Consider the following 14,720-nt stretch of genomic DNA (forward strand, 5'->3'; position numbering starts at 1 on the left):
AGGGAGTACAGTGCTGCCCAACAAACTGCACTCACGCAGATCCTTAACCATGATGGGAAACTATGAGGCAAGGAGAAACATTTGTGAGGGATTTAGACAGGTCTTGGAATAATACAAAATGTACAAGCATTATCAGCCACCACATTTGGTGCTTGAAGTTGCAGGGCATCTATTTGAACAAACACATTGGACATGGGACCCTCAACATTCCTATCTGGCTTTGACCCACCTTAGCAGTCACCCACCTTACTTCCTCCTCAAGATAAATTAAGAATTGGATTATCAGTTTACGGCATTCAGTGTGATGAGTGCACATAATTTGTAAATCAATCATTGCATTATGAAACTTATATATTAATAATTTGCATTTGTTTCATTCAATGAGATTGCCCAGTGTTGGAGAAAAAGACAACGTGGCATGTTAATTGGTATTTTGCTGCTCCTGACTGTGGGAGAGTAGTAGCAGCAATCTAAAACCTATTTCATATGATGTATGTGCACTATGTCCCCGGTGCCATCACTGCATGAAATGTGGAAGTTGACACATAAGCTGTGACTTCATCTTGTTTTCATGTATCAAAAAACATGGTTTTGGAAGGAAGTAGGATCTGAAGAAATATAACAACAACAGATTGTAAAATCTATAAACTGGTATGCAGAAACAGATATGAAAACCAAACTTCTGTCTCTTACTGACAGAGAGAATGGTAATGGGAAATAGGTTGTGGTGGTTGTATCTGAGAAACACGTTGTTTTTGTTTTTCATGATGGTTTGGAAATAACAGGAAATTAAGGGTCTAATCAGAATGAACAAAGTAGAGTGATTTGTACGTATAAAAAGTTGATTAAGAGAAATTAATATAATAAACACTGAAATTGATGGGCCCAATGGCTCAGAAAAAGTTATGAGGGACATGATAACAAAATACTTAGAAAATAATAAAATGGCTAAGTACAATTACCATGTATTTCCAAAATGGAAATTGAGTTTGATAAACCCTTTGGAATCATTTGAGGATTCAGCCGGCAAGATGGTAGAACTAGAAACAAACTGCAGATGGTGGTTTACAGAAAGGACACAAAGTGCTGGAGAAACTCAGTGGATCAGGCAGCTTCTCATGGATAGCTAATGTTTCGGCTCGGGGGACCTTCTGGCTGATTGTAGTGGGGGGGTGGGGGGAGGGAGGAGGAGGAGGAGAAAGCTGGAAGAGAGGAGAGACAGAAGCCTGGCAAATGATAGGTAGATACAGGTGAGGAGCATTTTGATAGGCAGGTAGTTGGACAAAAGCCAGAGATGAAAAGACAGAATGTGTAAGACAAAAGGATTGAAGAGTCGAAGCCAGAGGAAGGAATGTAGGTAAAGAGAGGAGGGGGGAAATAAGTTTTGGGTCCTGGTGGAGCACAGAGAAGGGATGGGGAGGGGTGCTGTTTTGGTAGTTACCTAAAATTGGAAAATTCACTATTCATAGAAACATAGAAAATAGGTGCAGAAGTAGGCCATTCGGCCCTTCGAGCCATCGCCGCCATTCAATATGATTATGACTGATCATCCAAAATCAGTACCCCGTTCCTGCTTTCTCCCCATATCACTTGATTCCGTTAGCCTTAAGAGCTAAATCTAACTCACCCTGCAGGTAGTGGTGGTGTAAGGAGGATTTTGATTCCAATTATGTTTCACATTGTTGTGTTGTAAGATACCCAAGTAGAATATGAGGTGCTGTTCCTCCAGTTTGCCTGTGACCTCACTCTGGCAATGGAGGAGGCCCAGGGCTAAAAGGTTAGTATGGGAATGAGAAGAGGAGTTTATAATGGCCAGCAATCTGGAGATTCAGTAGGCAAGTGTTTGGTGAAACGGCCACCAAGTTTACACTTAGTCTCACCGACGTACAGGAGGCTACGTTGGAAACCCTGGATGCAGTAGATGAGGTAGAGCTGCTACCTCACAGTACCAGGTACCCATGTTTGATCTTGATCTTGAGAACTGAATGAGTGATGTTTACATGTTCTCCCTGTGATCGCATGGATTTCTTCCCACATCTGCAATATTTGCAGGCTTCTAGGTTAATTAGTGTCTGTAGGTAGCCCCCAGTGTGCAGGGAGTGGATGCAAATGTAGGATAACACAATTTGAACAGTTAATCGATAGTCGTATGGACTCAGTGGGCAGAAGGGCCTGTTTCTATGCTGTATTTATCAATCAAAGATTAATAAAAGCGAATTTGGTTTTCCAAAGATAGTTGAGAAGGCTCCATTTAAAAAAAACTAGGGCTCATTGCACTAGAATGGAGTCGAAGCCCAACCCCTCATCTTCCAGATACATTCATCCTTCTGGCTTCATAATATGCAACTCTTCAATCTTTTTGTCTCTCACCTTCTGCCTGTAATCTCCAGCCTTTGTCCACTATCTGTCTATCGCAAAAACTCCTTCACCTGTATCATCCTCTAATCTGGCAGGCTGAGGACGGGTCCAGACCCGAAATGTCACCTATATATGTTCTCCAGAGGTGCTGGCTGATCAACTGTTACTCCAGCATTTTGTGGATACATATCGGGAAGGAGGGAAGGGGTTTGGCAGCACTTAGTGAGGGGCATCACTAAGCTACAATCATCAGTATATGTTATTGTTTAAAATTAAATAGTTATACAGAATTGTCATGTTATGTATTTCTGAGCAATGACTGTATCTGATGTTATTATTCTGGTGGTCCTAAGGTGATGGTATGACAAAATCACTCAAAATATTGTATTAGTAACTATAGCGACATGATGGTATTGAGCTAAGTAACTATCATTCATTCATCCCAAATGCATTAAAGCGATCCACTGTTTTAAACAAAATATATATTTTTAATTAATAGAAATATTGAAATAAAATAATATATTGGTTAAGTGTGATCTTTATAGATATTAGGGTTTAAGAAAGTAAAACCCTAATTTCTTAATTACCCCTATGTTGTTAGAGGAACATGTTTACATTGCCAGTTCAATTAAACAACTGAAATGAAAAATAATTTTCTTTAGTGAATCCTAGCAACAAAACTGTGGCTTTTGATGTAATACATATCATTAATGTCCCGTCGGTAACCTCACCCATCCATGTTCTCCAGGGATGCCACCTGATCTGCTGAGATACTCTGACATTTTGTGTCTTGGTGCAACTTCAGTTCCTTGTTTTGACATTAATATCCCCTCGACTGTCTCAGAAACTGATGCATAAAAAATATATATTCACAGTGCTATCTTTACCAAAAATAATTACTGTAAGAATAAAACAACTGAAGAATGCAGAAGGCATTGAAAGATGGTAGTATTTACCTGATCAGGTAAAGATTTTGCTTTGTAAAGTTGAGCATTTGTTTTCTCCTGGCCACTGCTCTTCCTTCTATAAATCAGTTACCAGGTAACTGATTCAAGCCACGTTTTAGAGAAGTAATGTGCATTAATTAATCTTTATCTTTCCTAGGTTAGATATTTGTGACGGACAAGTCAAGGAGAATGCCTTTTGCATTGGTTTGAAGCCTGTTTATTTTCTATAGTGAAGAGAATCTTCATTAATGGTAAGTTGAATTAATATCTACGCTGCATGTCATTACATTGTTAAGGTTGCTTATTTCTTGGGCTTTGACAATCAAGCACTTTTTAATTTCAATGATATATTCTTGTATTAAGTACTTTGGCTAGGCTATAGTATAAAATGGTTAATGTCATGAATTCACAAATCAAGAGAGGTTTTAACTGACAGCCATTCTAATGTGACTCATTTTACACCATGAGCCAAATTAAAATAACTTCATTTGTACTGGAAAATTTGTTCTGAACTTTGTATGATATACATGTTCATCTGACAAGCGAGCCATTGTGACTTTTTAACTATCAATCTTCTCCTCCATGCTCCTACTAAGGTGCTGAATTCATGCAGAAATCCTTACTGACTTACAGTCTACTGAATTTAGGTAGCCTATGTCAGCAAATATCGTGACCATGTGAAACATCACATCCAAGGTTAGCTGAGACATTTCCCAGAAAGGATAACCAATGATCAATGGGAACATTGTTTTTTCTATCTCCTTTCTAACCTGCAGAATTTTATTTTTTTTGCCAGAAATCTATCAAAAAAAGATAATTCTGTTTCCTTGATGTGAAGAGTTTGGCAGCAACATCCTACCTAATTCCAGAGATAAATGGCTGAGAGCTGAGACTCAGTTGCCATGAATGCAATTAGGCTATTGCTGGAGATAATTCTTTACACTGTAGAGAATCCTGGGATGCATTTTCTCTTGGCAAACTTCCAGATAATATCTTTCAGCTATTCTTGTTCAGTAAGGGTTTTGTATATAAACTATGTGACAAACATCCAACTTCAGAGTTTTGAAAGGGCTTCTGCTGAATTGTTTATGAAAGATCGTCACCTTAATGCCCACAGTAACCTTTAGTTTAGCATAGTTTAGAGATACAGCGGGAATGCAGGCCCTTTGGACCGAGTCCGCACTGACCAGCAAGTCCCGCGCATTAACACTATCCTACACACACTAGGGACAATTTACACATACACCAAGCCAATTAACCTACATACCTGTAGATCTTTGGACTTGGGAGGAAACCAAAGATCTCGGAGAAAAGCCACGCGGTCACGGGGAGAACTTATAAATTCCGTACAGACAGCACTAGTCGGGATCGAACCCGGGTCTCCGGTGATGCAGGCGCTGTCAGGCAGCAACTCTGCCACTGAGCCACCGTGGCCGCAACTTGATACAGTCCGATATACCAGGCAGGGTAGGTACCAATAGGAGATTTAGCTCAAGGACTAGGGTGAACCTCCTCCTTTGGCATGTCAATGTAGGTTTCAGGCTTTCTCTCCCACTGCCCTTTCAGAAAATCACCAACTTCACAGAAAAGAGGAATTAAAACTAGAATCCTTTCATGCAGTGAAATTGTGTAGAGTAATCAACCTTGTTGGCACCATGATACTCCTCATCAAACTGAAATATAAGGTTCTGATGAAGGGTCTTTCATCTGAAATGTTAACTCTTTTTCTTGTCCCATAGATGCAGTCTGACGTGCATATAAAGTCAGCATTTTCTGTTTTTATTAGCTGAAATATCTCATTTATTTGTTGATTGAAATCACTTACAATTAGTTTGGAAAACCTAGATACTACATGTATGCCCTATCTCCTGTGTGCCAAAAGAATTTCCTGTTCTCATTTTCTGTTGTTATTGCCTCGGTACAATTATTGAGCTATGTTTCCATTCTGCAGGAAGTAATCTATGACAGGGGATTTATTCCCATAGCAGTAATTATTGGTTGAAATCCGTGCCTATGCTCTTGATTGAAAATATTTTTTTTGTAACCGGTAAAGTGTTTAAAATAGAAGAGGAACAAAAATTGGAAAAGACCATTTACTACTAAAGAAGAGATGTCTAAGTTTCAGCTCTGTGTTATGCTACAATTCATACGTTCTTATCCTCCCTTGACCTTTACCCTCCCTTGATCACTTGCTCCTTGTACCTCACCCAACAAAACCCAGATCCTCATTTGGAGTTCCTGCCATCAACATAGCGGCTCATGATTCACCAGGGAACTGATTGGAGACATCTGATGATGTTCAATAACCTTTTTCAGGATGAAAACCAATTATGTGCGTGCTTCAGACCTAGACATTCACATGCAGAGACATTCTGGTGGCCAGTTTGTTGTGGCAGAAATCACTTGCTAGGCCACAATGTTTTTTACCTCTTGTAACAAAGTCATAACAGATCTGACTATAACATCTCAAATACAGTTGTGAAATGACAGGTCAGGCCAGGAAATGAAATGTTTCCTGGTTTCAGTCAAAGATGCAGACTGTTTTGACATAGATTTGATTCCCAGATTGGAGTAGCAGCCACGCTACTGACAAGACATCTCGCTGACTGCTCAAGCAAGGTCATAGCAACAAACTGAGCCCTGAAACAAATGTGCACCAGCCTAAACTCCAACCAGTAAGACCTTTTATTGAATTAATTGTTGTAAAATGGTTTGCTGCAGTAACTGCTGCTGTGAAATAATAGCATTAAAGTTTGTGTTCTGGTCTGTGAATAGCTCAAACTGTGTCTCGTCATGATTGTACCAGATTAGCACCTGAAATCGCATAATTTAAAAAAAAGCAAAATCTATTCAAGTATCAGTCTTGACACTGGTAGCATTGATGATTTTAAATGATGTTTAGGTTGGCATGTCAGTGCAATACTGACAGAATGCTACTTTGTTGAAGGTGAAATTTTGGATAAGAAGGTAACTAATTCCTATTTCCTCACTCTGGTGAATGCTAAAGATCTCATGGCATTATCTGATGCATGCAAAGTAGGTGATCCCATCATTTATCTCATTGTTGTGCATGTGACCTTTTTGTGACTGCCAGGTTGGCTTTCTGCAGAACAATGTCCAGACCAGAAATATTTCATTGGCAAGCTAGCAGTTTAGATGTTAAAGATGTACAGTATAAATATCAAGGTCTAGATATTCTCTCACGTGGTGGTGTTTTTTGCATATTGTGTGAAGAAATTTAATCTTTGTGGTTTCTGAGATTTAATGTCCGAGTCACAGAGATGCACAGCATATAAACAGTCCATTTGGCCTCCCACAGGTTCCCGAATGTCACCGTCCCCCTCCCTGAAATTTCCAACTACAATGCACTTCTGAATAAATGTGCAAAATATCCAGTTTGGACCTCACCCACATCCTTTAGCACCAAACACAAATTGTCCCCCTTGGTCCCTCAGAGGCCCCACATTTTCGTTGGTTAACCTCTTGCTTTTAGTATATATAGAACATTTTTGGATTTTCCACTGCTCCTCTAGCAGTGACATATTGTCATTGATTGGCCTTCTGATTTATTTTTTAACTATCCTACTAGCTATTTTAGCCTCCTGAAGGGCTGCCTCTTATGTTAGCCTCCTGATGGGCTGTCTCTTATTACTGTCTATTCCTGCCTGATGCTTACTTTTTTTACCCAGCTCTCGATGTCATTTTACATCCAGGATTTCCTGGATTTGCAATGCTTACCTTTCACCTTAATGGGAAAATATTAACTTTGAACTCTCATTATGCCACTTATGAAAGATTCCCTTTTGTTGACCTACCAGCAAGTAACTGCTCCCTGTCCAGTTTTCCCAGGTCCTGTCTGTCAATATTTAAATCTGCTTTCCCATCAAATTCAGAACCTTAGTTAGAGAAAGGGAGCAGGTCAGTCCAGAAATGATCTTGAAACTTACTGTTACAGTCACTATCTTCAAACTGCTCTGCCTTGAACATTTCAGCTACCTAGCATCCACATTCCCTAAAATCAGGACCAGTAACACCGCTTTGCCAATGGGACTATCCACATACAGTATTAAAAAGCTCTCTTGGCCCACTTTATAAATTCCACATTGTTTACCTTTTCAAGCTAAAGAGACCCCAGGTAATTCAAAGAAAGCTGAAATCCCCTACTGCAGTAACCCTATTACTCTTGCATCTGTGTTTGATCTACTAATCTGCTCCTCTATTGGTTGCTTGTTGTTAAAAGACTGTAATAAACCTCCACTAAAACGATCGTTTCTCTTGGGTTCAATTCTCTTCCCCTTAGGGCCATATTTGAGGATCCTAGGATATCCTTCCTCATTACTGCGGTAATAAATCCTTAAATCAAAGATTGCAATCCCACCTCTTTCCCATCTGCCCACCATTAGGCATGAAGCTTCCATGCCATGAATTAATGATTTGTCGGTCCTGCTCTTCTTTCAGCCACGTCTTCTAGACAGCAATAGTGTTGCATTCCTACATGTTAATCAACGCTCTGTTCATGTGCCTTAATAGTCAGACTCCTTGCATTACAGCAGATATAATTTAGCCTTGCATTCCTTCCATGTGCCTTATCTTTCGTGCACTTAGCTTCCTGGATTGACCTTGATTTCCTTCAAAATTTATATGCACTGCTCTCTAAACTGCACATGTACTATGTTTCATTCTCCAGTCAAATTAGTTTAAACCTTCCCCAACATATTGAGCAAACTTCTAAGTGTTTTTCTTTCTACAAAAGCATCCATAAGGTCACAACCAGTATCATCCGTTTAGGTGGTTCATTGAGGTCAGAGATAGTCAAACTCAGAGGGGTGGAAGGTTCTTGTGTGTAAATTCTTTAAAAGTAGCTGCTGGTTTTTCACCCACATGCACTTCCACAATGATTAGAGACAAGATTCTGCTATACTGACTTATCAGGCATCTCAACCTGAAATATCAACCATCCCTTTGCCTCCAAAGATGCTGCTTGACTTACTGACTTCTTCCAGCAGTTTTTTTTAATTCTCCAGATTCCAGCATCTGCAACTCTTGTCATTATTTACCGGTGGTATTTCACGTGAGATATAAAATAATGCGTGATGGGGTTTGGGTTTTGATGGGGGAAAGCAGGCATCCGGAATTGGTCCATTCGCACCCAGAGGAAGATGGTCGCAGAAATCGGCAAATCTATGCTACCAGATCCCAAACACCGGGCAGATATCCCAGTTGATCCCAAGAAAGACTGCCTGGAACTCTACAGCAGCCAGCAAGCTCATCTCATACAAACCTGCAAAACAACTGGGATTGCAGTTCACACTACTAATTCCCATCAAGAATATTGCCTTTGCCTCAGCAGCAAACAGCTTATCAGGCTGATTGCACCAGCTAACTCCAAATCACTTGATTCACCTCACAGATTCACCTCTGAAGCTTTGGTATCAAGTTGGGGAAGGTTAATTTGTTTAAAAAAATTATTATAAATATTTTCCAAATAATATTATGTCATAAATTTGTAAGTAAGGGCTTTCAGGGAACTACATGTACAGGATTCAGAATGTATATAGGATTTGACCACCCAGATTTGGTAGTGATTGCAGAATACATCACTATATAATTTGCAAGGAGAAGAGGTTCAGCTTACATCACTGGCTTTGAGGTGGAATAATCTGTTAATAAGTGTGAAGTTTTGACATGTCCATCGTGACCACCATAGAAACAAATGGGCTTTGTGACTGGAAAATAGTGTTTCACCAATTTGACCGTGTTATTTATGAAGAGGTGACCAAGAAGGTTGTTGAGGGCAATGTAGAAGACGTTGGCTGAATTGACTTTTGCATGGCCTTTGCGCATGCAAAAACAAGACATTTGACCAGGCATCACATGGGAGGCCAGTCTGTAAAGTTAAATCACATGGGATCAAGTCAAGCTATTTAATGGATACAAAATTAGCTTTGGGTAGGAAACAGAAGGTAGTGCAGAGTGTTGCTTTTCAAACTCAAGGCCTGTAACAAGTAGTGTGCCACAGGTATTGGTTGTGTGTCCTTTGTTCTCCATTATTTATGTTAATGAATTGGATGTGAGTGTAGGTGGTATGATTAATAAGATTGTGATGACAAATAAAATTGCTGCTACAGTGGACAGCAGGAAAGGTTATCTGTGATTACAATGGGGTCTTGATCAACTGTGCTAATGTGCTGAAGAATGGCAGATGGAGTTTAATTCAGATAAATGTGAGATATTCTATTTTGGAATGATAAACCAATGCAGAACTTAAGCATTAAATGGCTGGGCCCTTGACAGTGTTGTAGAACAGAGACATTGAGGCGTAGGTACATAATTCCATGAAAGTGACCCCATACTTATCCATGTTAGACATAAAGTACATGTCAAATTTAAAATAAATTAGAAGGCTTAACCTATTGTTTTTATAGACAAAATTATGTTGGATAATGAAGAAAATTAAGGGAACTGACAAATTCTACTCTCGTTGACACATTGTGTGTGTGTGTGTGTGGAGGGGGGGGGGGAGGGGGGGAGGTGATGAAAGGACTAAGTGTTCACTTTATCCTTATCCCTCATAATTTTGTACAATTCAACAAAAGATTTGTTTCACATGAGCAAGTTAGGAATGGCAACTAAACTAATCTGAACTATGGTGCAGGATCTAAAATTTCTCACCATTATAACGAGTGTCAAACATATTTGAAATGTTTTTACTCAGCAGCTGTTATCCTCAAACATTTCCTGTGCAGCTTGGTGAAGGCAGGAGCATGTTTGACCCCTTACAATTTGGGATGACCAAGACTGTTGAAACATCCTCTGATGTTGGAATTCCCACAAATCCTACCTCCAAGAGGCTCAAATGTTCCACAACAATCTGGCATTAGGGAACCTCAAAGAGCTCATGTGGGGCTCACAGGTTGATCAGCAGGCTTTAAAATCTAAACTCCTGAGACATCCATCATGCTGTGAAAGAAAAATATGCTTTCAGTGTATTCAACTTATTCCTAGCCGGCTACAGAATGTTTGCAGGATAGTACCAATTTGCTGATCGTAGATCACCTTCTCTTGCAACATACTTCCACCCTTGTGGTAGCCAGGCTATCTCATCTAAATTGTACTTATTCACAATCCAACAATGGCTTTCCCTCTGATAAGAAAGCAGATAGATCACGTTTATCTTTCTCAGCTTAATCTTCCTGCAAACTCTCATTTCCTTTATATCCAAGAAAATGCTCAGTGGCAAAATCCACAGGTTTCCTGAATACTAAATTACAAACATTCGCAATCTCTTGTGTGAAGGATCTTTTCCACAGCCTGGTCACGAATGACAGACCCTTGAACCGAGACCATTAGCTTTAGACTACTCAACTAGATAGATTTATTCTCCCTACATTCAGATCATCAAGTCTCTATTTGTTTCATTTTAGGTCACTTAGTCATCATGGATCTAAACTACTTAAAATTCATGATAATCGTTGAGTCAAAAATACTTTCAATAGTTATTTTGGGTTCCAAATGAGAAACTTGCTTTGTGGTGGACAAATAGCGAGAAGACATGCCATCATGGGATCAGACAGAGGAGGCAAAGTAATAAACAAAAGAATATGGAAAAAACGTTGGCCTCTCATAAAGCATCACCTCAGACTTGTCTGGATTAAAACTAAGCATTCACTTCTCCGCTCAAATTTCCAAATGAACTCCATTGCCATCATCTTTGACAACCTCCCTCGCCATCCATAACTTCACCAATTTCCATGTCATTCGTAGTTGTACAAATTAGACCACCTATATTCTTATTCAAATCATTAATATTTAATACAAACAGGAGGACCCAGCCCAGATCCATACAGAAAGGCACTTGCCATAGAATATCTGTCAATGAAACACCCCTCTACCACCTTCCTAAGCAAAGCTAATTTTGGATTACTTACGATAGCTTATGATTTAACCTTCGAAATCTGCCCTTTACAAGGCTGATTCCGAACAATAAGGCACATGGGATCATCAGTATCAAATGCTATACTGAAGTCCATTGCCTTTCTCTCGTCAATCATCTTTGTCACTTCATCAAAAACTCTAACAAATTTTTTGAGACAGGACTTCCCCTGCACAAAGCTACACTGACTATTCCCAATAAGTGCATGTTTTTCCAAATGCAAACAAATCCTGTTGCTAAGAATTCTCTCCACTCATTGGCTAATATTTTCATGATTTGTCCATGTTGCCCTTCTTAAACAAAGGAACAGTATTGACTATTTTACGGTCTTCTGGCAACTCACCCGTGGCTAAAGAGGATACAAAGATCTCTGTTAAGATCCCAGTAATCTCCTCACTTGCTTCCCATCAGAGATTGGTAGCGGTGTGGAATGAGCTTCCAGTGGAAGTGGTGGAGGCAGGTTCGTTGGTATCATTTAAAAATAAATTGGATAGGCATATGGATGAGAAGGGAATGGAGGGTTATGGTATGAGTGCTGGCAGGTGGGACTAAGGGAAAAAGGTTGTTCGGCACGGACTTGTAGGGCCGAGATGGCCTGTTTCCGTGCTGTAATTGTTATATGGTTATATGGTTATATCAGGTGCTGAAGACTTATCCACTTTAATATTTTTCAAGACACCCAAATCCTAACACCCCCTTATTAATATTGACATGCCCCCTTCTGATCTCACGATCATCCATGTCCTCCTCCTTGGTGAATATGTGAAAACTACTCATTAAGAACCTCACTTCCTCTGCCTCCATGCCCATATTCCCTCCTTTAAACCCATCATTCCCCTACCTACCACCTTGCTCCACATATACAAATAACATTTCTTGGTATTAGACCATAACACATAGGAGCAGAATTAGGCCATTTGGTCCATTGAGTCTGCTCTGCCATTTGGTCATGGCTGATGTATTTTCCCTCTCAACTCCATTCACTTGTCTTCTCCCTGTAATCTTTGGCATCCTTACTTATCAAGAACCTTTCAATCTCTGATTTAAAAATACGTAATGACTTAGCCTGGCAATGAATTCCATAGATTCACCACCCACTGGTGAAAGAAATTCCTCCTCAGCTCCTTTCTAAAGGTACGACCTTTATTCGAAGGCTGTGCCCTCTGGTCACGACCGGAAATATCTTCTCCACATCCACACTATCTAGACCTTCCATTATTCAGTCGATTTCCATGAGATCCCCCTCGCCCTTCTAAACTCCAGCGAATACATGCCTCAATTCATCAAACACTGCTCATACGTTAACCAATCATCTCTGGTATCAGTCCTATCTTGTCCATAAGCATGTTAAAACTTATGGAATTGTGGACATTTTTCCCAAAATGTTCCCCCAGTGAAATTTTGATCATCCAGCCTGGGTCATTCTCCAATATAAAGTCTGCTATGGCCTCATCCCTTCATGGATTATCTACACATTGTTTCAAGATATCCTTCTGTACCTTACCCTGTAACTCAATCAGATTTGTGGGAGAATATGTTTACCTTGGCATTCGTAATAAATGAACATTGTTACAAAGCCCATGTCTGTCCAAATACATATATATCTTACTTTAAGCCTCAGAATGCTTTCCATAAACATGCCTACCACAGATGTTAGGCTCGTTGGTCTATAGTTCCCAGGTTTTTCCTTGCAGCCCTTCGTAAATGGAGACTGGACAGCACTGTGGCACAGCTGGTACTGCTGATGTCTCACAGCACCAGAGCCCCGGGCTCCATCCTGACCCCGAGTGCTGTCTGTGTGCTGTATGCACGTTCTCCCTGTAACTGTATGAGTTTCCTCCCGGTGCTGCGGTTTCCTTCCACATCCCAAAAAAGTGTGGGTTTGTAGGTTGATAGGCCCTCTGTGAATCGCCCCTGGTGTGTAGGGAGTGGATAATAAACTGGGATAGTATGCGTTAATGTGTGAATGGGTGATTGCTGTTCAGCATGGACTTGGTGGGTTGAAGGGCATGTTTCTATGCTGTATCACTAAACGAAATAGACACTGGGTCAACTGCTTTGACTCATTTGGCTAACTCCATCAGGACAGGTTGTAGCTGCACTAATCAGCACGCCAACAACCACCATAGTCTGAAGAAGGGTCTCAACCCGAAACGTCACCTATTCCTTCGCTCCATAGATGCTGCCTCACCCACTGAGTTCCTCCAGCATTTTTGTCTACCTTTGGATTTTTCCAGCATCTGCAGTTCTTTCTTAAACATACAATAGTATTGGTCATTTAGTGAGGAGTGAACATTCAAAGCATTTTGCTGAGGTGTAATTAAAACACATTGTTGCATTGTTCATCAAGAATCTGGGAGGAGGAGTGACCAAAAGGCTTGGCTCACTATTTGTTTTCTTCATGGATCACCTGTGATCGTCTAGATTGAAAATCACCTGCTGCTGTTGATCCACTAAATGAGGATTTCCAGAGCGATATTCAGTCATTTAATGATCTACCTTGCACGTATCCTTTCCTTTGCAAATGTTGCATTAAACAAGAATAAGAATCCATATGATGGAGATGCAAGAAACTGCGGGTGCTGAACTCTGTAGCAATAAAAAAGGAGAGTAGCTGGTTGAACACAATGGGTCAGGCAGCATCTGAGGAGGGAAATGACAGTGGATGTTTAGAGACCGGAACCTTAATCTAGACTGGATTCATGAATGTCCCTTCCAAACATAAAGAATGTATTTTGTCTTCCTAGCAAAATGGATGTGAAATGGAAATGTCTGAGGTAGTAATGGGAATATTCGGAGAGTGCTGCCAGCAAGCTGTGCCCAGTCAAAAGGAAGTTGACACATTGGGATGCTCCCATGCTGTGGCCATTGATGGTTAAGTCTTTTGAATAATGGAAAGAAAATTCCAGTTTAGGGGCATGGGAGGAATCTAAGATTTTGGTTTGCTGGTCTAGAACCAATAATTCCTGCTACCTGTTTAAAAATAAAGATTAAGAATTACTTCAGTTGTTTTATGAGTGTGGGACTACCCATGACAATTGGACACAGTTTACAAAAAAACATTCATCTTAGTGGAATTGGGGTTCCACAGGACTAATTTTCTGTCATTTTTGGGCTACTCTACTGAGAACTCTCTGATGATGCATGTTTTTGTTTTATTGAATTCTTCGCCCACATCAAGATTGCTCTTTGTGCCACTTCCTCATCATTAATTTTAAACTCCCAGACAAAATCCCATGCAAGATATGTTTAAGGATCTAGTTCCAATGAACAGATATTTTAACCATGGTTTCTCTTTTAAATGTTTACACACGTTTTACATCAACATCTTTGTAGTTCAGTCATGCAAAGGCCAGTTGTACGTGGCCTTTGCATGACTGAACATTACCACATGGTGTATGTATGAATGAATTGCCAACTGGGGTGCATTTATTGCTAATGGCCACATCCAATGCAAATGCAGGTCATAGGGATGTTTCACC

The 14,720-nt window shown here is 40.1% G+C and overlaps 1 protein-coding gene across 1 annotated transcript in view; it reads left to right on the forward strand.

The window, feature by feature from the left end:
- ndst3 (N-deacetylase and N-sulfotransferase 3) overlaps window positions 1–14,720 on the forward strand; it is an 873,812-nt gene that overhangs the window by 283,661 nt on the left and 575,431 nt on the right. The window contains exon 4 of the mRNA XM_033023461.1: window positions 3,463–3,556. The gene's annotated coding sequence lies outside the window, so the exon portion shown is untranslated. The remainder of the gene's footprint in view (window positions 1–3,462; window positions 3,557–14,720) is intronic.

The sequence above is a fragment of the Amblyraja radiata genome, chromosome 1, assembly GCF_010909765.2.
Source record: "Amblyraja radiata isolate CabotCenter1 chromosome 1, sAmbRad1.1.pri, whole genome shotgun sequence".
NCBI classification, from domain to species: Eukaryota; Metazoa; Chordata; class Chondrichthyes; order Rajiformes; family Rajidae; genus Amblyraja; species Amblyraja radiata.